Source organism: Gavialis gangeticus, unplaced genomic scaffold, assembly GCF_001723915.1.
Source record: "Gavialis gangeticus isolate Ggan-Ray unplaced genomic scaffold, GavGan_comp1, whole genome shotgun sequence".
Taxonomy (NCBI): domain Eukaryota; kingdom Metazoa; phylum Chordata; order Crocodylia; family Gavialidae; genus Gavialis; species Gavialis gangeticus.
The window spans coordinates 7,822,265-7,828,892 of NW_017728996.1; the positions used below are offsets into that span (position 1 = coordinate 7,822,265).

Genomic DNA, 6,628 nt, shown 5'->3' on the forward strand with positions numbered 1-6,628 from the left:
GAATCTGCCAATGTGGTGGGATGGAAATGCCCTGTTGGGGTGGACAGACTCATGCTGATGTTCCCGTGCCGCTCAGAGCTCTGATGGGAGCCTGCCTCGAACTTCCTTGGCAGCCCTGGCTTTTAGGGTTTGCATTGGTTTCATCTGCACTGCCCCTGGGCTGCATTTTCCTTTCATGGGGAACTACACAATGTGTGGGTTTTCTTTCTAATTGGAAGAAGACTAACTATGAAAACCCATTGTAAACATGGACTTCTTGGAGGTGGGTCAAGAGAAGCAAGGAACTCTGTGGAAAGGTATTGGCTTCTGCAATCTCTTATTCCAAGTACTACCCCACAGTTCTTCCAGCCTTCATATGCCCTTGCATGGCTCAGAAGTCTTGACTGGCTGCTGGGCTTTGGTGTTAATGTTCTTATTTCTGACTTATTACCTGTGTGATGCAAGTAAATGTTTAATGTTAAAATATTTTAATAAAGCTTCTTAATTGTAGGGCTGGAAGGGATCTCGGAAGGACATCTAGTCCTAGATCCTGCTCAAAGCAGGATCATTTCTGTCTAACCAACAGGCTCCAGGGATGGAGATTCTGCAGTCTGTTCTAGTGCTGAATCCTCCTCCCAGAGACCTCTTCCTGAACATGGCTCTGGTTTGAAAAACCTTGTGTTACTCACTCATTCACAGACCGCATCATCCAAGATGCAGCATGAGGCCTAGCTTAGGTCATGGGCATTATGACCATCACAAAACTGTTGAAATTGAGCTGTTTTTTTTGTTTGTTTTTTCCCCCAAATATTTCCTGTTTCTCAAATGCCTGACAAAAGGCAGCGCTGCATGTTTCCTATTCCAACCAGTACGACTAGTTATTTTAGCATCAAGCAAAAATTTGTAGGGCATAACAGGAAACCTTGCCAGAGTATTAGGATCTGGGGATCTAAATTCCTGATGGACAAACAACCTTCATGCCTATCGCTAGAATGAAATGGCTCTCCTCTTCTCAACCATGCTGCTTCCTTTGCTTAGATCTTCCATGAAAAACATGAGTTGCTTTTGGTCAGCTTGTCACCAGCCCAGCCTCAGTGTTGTGGATGGATACGAGATCAGCCACCCGTAAGACCAGCACCCTCTAGGTCGTGACTTTGGATGAAATGCCTCACCTTGCTTGCATCACCAAGGTGGGTTTAAGAGTGCCGACAACCTTGTATTTCAGCTACTTGCCACAGGCTACCAAATGTAACACCCCAGAATGTGCTGCAAAGATGAAGCAAGATTAGCAGTCCTGTTTCTCTCCAGCCTCTTGTTCAGAAGCACTACCCCTAGAAACCTAAAGGTGCTTTGAAAACGCAAGTTTTGTGAAGCTGAGGACAAAAGGGAGGTAGGACTCAGTGTTGTGCAGAACTCCAGGCAAATTCCCTGCACCCTAGCAGGGGAACAAGAGGATTTACTGCCTGCTGTGGTGCTGGATTCCCCCAGACAGTTTCTGTAACTACCGCGCCCCTTAAGGAAATGTATGTTCATCTACTGTGTTTCCCTTAACACTAGTCCCAGCATCTATCCCATGGGGTGGGTCCAGATGTAAGATGCTAAAGGAATGGACTTCGTAGGTTGCATAGGCTTCTGAGGGCCTTGGCACAGTGGGATCTCTTCAAGATAAGTCATGATACAAACAAGCCACAAAGGCGTTGCGCATTGTATGGTATATTATCGCACCATAAATCGGCTTTAACGCATTGCTGGGTTACTATGTAGGGTGAGGAGAGAGCCTTAATTGTGTCTTGTCTTTAATGTGTGCCAGGGCCCAGAGATTTGCCATGCTAGGATTTATGTGATATATGGGGTCCATCAAGCTTGAGGAAGGTGTTTGCACCCCCTTTACAAGCAAACATGGAATAATTTGCCCCAATGTGAGCTCTCGCCTACGCCTCTAACATCTAGTGAGTGATTTCAGCCCAGAAGCCTGAGGATTAATATCCCTTTGGTTGGTGTTTATTAGTTCTGGATAGTCTTAATGTTAGAGCAGGGATGTCAAACCCCTGCCATGCGGTCCCCATTGCTGTCCCTGGGTCTGATCAGACCCACATGGGCATAGCATATGCCAGTGGCTGGTCCATGGGATGAATCTGGCCCATGGACCCCTTCCCTTCCCCCTTCAGCATACTTGATCTGGACATTGGATCCCAGACCAGCTGGAGCATGCCACAGGCAGTGTGGATTCCAGCTCAGCCAAAGCAGCAGCTGCCCTGCATGTGTTGTCTGCCCTGGCAACTCCTGGACCGCACTGCAGGTGGCACCTATTCCAGCCAGTCCAGGATCTGTGCTGCACGCATCACCTGTGAGTACCACTTGCAGTTTGGGTCCCAAACCAACTGGAGCAGGCATCATGTGTATCGCTTGTCCCAGACCCAGGGCCATGGCTAGCTGGGGTGGCCACCGTGTGCAGTGTGACTACTGTTTTGGTTGGACTGCGCCATATGCAGTGCCCATTCCAGCCACTCCAGGGTCTGCACCCCACATTCCAGACAGCTGCTGGCTTGGGTATGATGGGGGGGCTGTGTGTGGGCCAAATCCCACAGGCCCATGCCAATCATTCAGCTCATGGGGCTGCATAAGTTTGACACCCTTGTGTTAAAGCATTTTTTTTTCTTTAAGCTCTTAGCCCAACAGCCTCTTGTGGCATTGAGTTCCAGTCTGCATGTTGCATGGATAAAGCATTACCTTCTGCCGACTTTCATCATTGTTCCCTTTTATTTTTATTTTACTGTTACATGCATTGCCCCCTCTCCTGACTGGATCACCATGTTGCCTTGCTTCTGCTCTGTCAAGGACAAAGTGCCCAAGTTTAACTGTGAAAACATCTGAATCCTCTAAAAATTTAATACTTTCTATTTATCTGATGCTGGCTGTAATTAGGGCCTTTGCCCCAAGCTAGCTGCAGTGATCATTGTGGTCTTCTAGTGAATTGCTTCAAATGCAAAAGGCAGGCAGATTGACTGTTCAGTAACTTGAAACACTTCACAAACCTGCAGACAGCATGAAGATGCTGAGTTTGTATGTGTGTTGCCAGCAGCAGATGCAAAGTGAACACTTTGCTTCACCACCAAGGCTGCTAACTCTTGTCCAGTAGAGCTATTCTACTTCGCTAGTCCAGCCACACTTACACCCCCAGCAGCAGACCCAGTGCCACTCTTCTACCACTAGATTCTATTCTACTTTATAGGAAGAGGTGAGCCTTGGACCTGAATAAGCTGACACGAGAGAGTGCAGCAAAACACAAGTACATTAGTCAGGACTTCAAAGCAAATCCATCTTTATAATTGGCAAATGAAAAACTTAAGCCTATGAAAGCCTAGATGAGCATGGAAAATTCCATCTTTCCAAGGAGTGAAGGCCTTGAACTGCTGATTTATAAAAGATACTCCTAAGGAGACAAATTTGAAGTCTTGTGCTTGAGTGGGAAATACAATTCCCATTTCTTCAGCATCAGCACTGAGCGGAAATTTATTTGTTGGTAAGGTACTATTGAAGGGTTCTGGGACAGATTGGAGCAGTGAAGAGCAACAAGGGCAGTCTTGTATAGTCCTCAGAGTGAATGTCTGGACTAGGTATGCAAAGTGCAGTGGCTGGACAAGATGTGGACGCTGCGATCTTGGTCGACTTGATGATCTGCTCAGGTCCCTTCCAGCCCTGCCAGCTATGAAACTGAATCCTTGGCTGTGGAGACGGCACAGATGAGGAGGTAAGTTTTACTTTGCTCTTGTCTTGAGACTGTTGGTCATCAGGCTACCTTTGACTTGGTGTCCCACAAAGCCTGATAATGACAGAAGCGTCAACTTCTGAGATCAACACCTAGAACAAATTGGAGCTGGTTGAGAGAGCTGACTTCCACCTTGTGCACCTGATGGTGAAGGAAGTAGACTGAATTGGATGTATGGGGGAACCTCTTGAAGCTGTACCTCCAAGCCCAGAGTGAATGACTTCTATCAGTGCTATGTCCTCTTGTGACACTGGTCTTTCTACCCCTAGGCTAGATTGCTGGTAGCCTGGAGGAGCACTGGAGCTTTCAGGTACCCTATTGTCTTACGATGTGCCTATCAAGTGAAATGCTGCCCACCTTTTTTTCCTGAAGCCAGTGCCCTACTCCCAGCTTGGTTGCAGCATGAGATCATGGCAGCCAGAGGAAATGCTACAAGGACACACTGAAAGCATATCCCAAGAGAACAGATGTTGATATTGAGAGCTGGGAGGAGCTGGCTAACTGACTCCAGTGGTGCTGCAGCCTCAACCAAGTGGCAGCCCGCTTGGAGGCAAAGCGTCTTGCCCTCAAAGCAGAGAAGAGAGTGGAGGCAGGAAAAGGGGAGAAATCCTAGCCTACAGCCCACTCCCCCCTCCAGAAAGTCCCACAGCTTCTGCAGATAGATCTGTGGCTCTTAAGTCACCTCCAAAACCCATCAGGGAGCCATGGTAGAGATCGTTCTTGAATTGTGGGATTGCCGACGATGATTGTCTGAAGATCACCAACACATACAGATTGGGGGATGACTTTCTAAGCAACACAGCAGGGAAAAGGATCTCTATGACAACTCTGAGTCATAGTTGTCTCAAAGACTCGCATGAGTCGACAGAATGATCAATAGAGCTAACCACTCTATCATGCATTAGCAGGTGCATCACGAACAGGTCCAGGGAGGTGATGCTTTCCTTTCTGTGGCACTGGTTAGGCTGCAGCTGGAGTACTGCGTCCTGTTCTGGGTGCTGTACTTCAAGAGGGATGTGGACAACATGGAGAGGAGGCCACTCATATGGTTAGGGGCCTGAAGATGAAGAAAGAGTGAGGGACCTGGATCTCTTCAGCCTCAGCAAGAGAAGGCTGAGAGGTGACTTTGGCTGCCTATAAATTCATTGGGGAGGGGGGGAACACAGGAGATGCTCTGTTAAACTAGACATTGGGAAGAACTTCTTTATGGTGAGGGTTATCAGAATCTGAAATAAGCTCCCAAGGGAGGTGGTGCTCGCCCCTACCTTGGAGGTCTTTAAAAGGAGACTGGACAAGCACCTGGCTAGGCACCTAACCCCAGCACTCTTTCCTGCCCAGGGCAGGGGGTTGGACTTGATTGACCTACTGAGGTCCTTTCTGACCCTGAAAATCTATGAGAAGGCTTCAAAGAACAGCTGTCCAGTGCCAACAGGAATCTTCCTTCTGAGAAACAAGTGTGCAACCCCCCCCATCCCCTCTAAATAATACAGTGGTCTACCTGACCTCCAAGAGCCAATGTGTCACCCCTTACTACTGACCCCACCTGCTTAACCTCCCATTCCTAATCACAATGGGAGTACTGCATCCAGTTTTTGGGTTCCACAATTCAAAAAGGATGTGGAGAAGCTTGAGAGAGTGCAGAGAAGAGCCACGCGCATGATCAGAGGTCAGGAAAGCAGACCTTGCGACAACAGGCTGAGAGCCATGGGACTCTTTAGCCTGGAAAAGTGCAGGCTCAGGGGTGATCTGATGGCCACCTACAAGTTTATCAGGGGTGACCACCAGTATCTGGGGGAACATTTGTTCATCAGAGCGTCCCGAGGGATGATGAGGTCGAACGGTCATAAACTACTACAAGATGGCTTCAGAATTTCTTTACTGTCCAAGCCCCCAAGGTCTGGAACAGCCCGCTATCGGAGGTGGCTCAAGGACCTACACTGAACACCTTCAAGAGCAAATTGGATGCTTATCTTGCTGGGATCCTATGACCCCAGCTGATTTTTCTGCCCTTCAGGCAGGGGGCTGGACTTGATCTTCTGAGGTCCCTTCCAGCCCTAATGTCTATGAAGAACTTTGCTCCATAACTTGGTATCATCTGCGAAGTTGCAGAGGGTGCTCTCCACACCCTCATCCAAATTGCTGATTAAGATATTAAATAACACCGGTCCAAGGACCGAACCCTGTAGACCCTACTGCCCACCTCCTTCCAGGCTGAGAACGACCTGTCCACCACCACTGTCTGGGTGCGGTCCCTAAGTTAGTTAGCCACCCACCTAACTGTGTAGGCATCCACTCCACAGCCCGTTAGCTTCCCTATGAGAATAGGATGCAAAACTGTCGAAGGCCTTCCTAAAATCCATTTATATATTCCCCCTCTTCTTCATTGTGAGCCACACTTGCATCTAGTTCTGCTTTGCCTGCCATCCCCCACCTATTTGCTGTTTTGTGGGGCATAGCAATTTTGCATTTTTATTTTTATTGTTAATAACCCACATAAGGTGCAGTTTACGGTCCTCAGTGTGGCGGGGAATGCAAGCACTCCCTTCCCTGATGCTCGTTCATGGATTCTGATTCTATTAAAGTGAGAGCCTGAGGGATTAGAGGTTTAGAATGAGATGAGCATAATAAAACTAGAAAAGATATACTCTGAACGGATGGGGTATACAACAGGAATACAGTTAAAATGCTAATTAAGTTGTATGGGATGAGAGAGCATTCCAACAGATGAGCATGAGGTGTGGAGATCCAATGGAAATCTTTGAAAAAGCATGGGGCAGTTGAGACCTGACTCTTAACTTTTTTTTGTTTTGGTTTTTTTAGTTTTTAAGAGACGCATTTCAGAGTTTTTTTTTTTTTTTTTTTTTTTTTTTTTTTTTTTTT

General features: G+C 47.4%; 1 protein-coding gene and 1 long non-coding RNA gene across 2 annotated transcripts in view; one reads left to right on the forward strand and one right to left on the reverse strand.

Annotated features, from left to right (window-relative positions):
- Positions 1–6,628, forward strand: part of PCSK6 (proprotein convertase subtilisin/kexin type 6) — a 153,382-nt gene that overhangs the window by 14,571 nt on the left and 132,183 nt on the right. The window lies entirely within an intron of this gene.
- Positions 1–6,628, reverse strand: part of LOC109288455 — a 14,275-nt gene that overhangs the window by 6,912 nt on the left and 735 nt on the right. Inside the window, exon 2 of the long non-coding RNA XR_002095142.1 lies at positions 6,022–6,025. This is a non-coding gene — a long non-coding RNA (uncharacterized LOC109288455). The remainder of the gene's footprint in view (positions 1–6,021; positions 6,026–6,628) is intronic.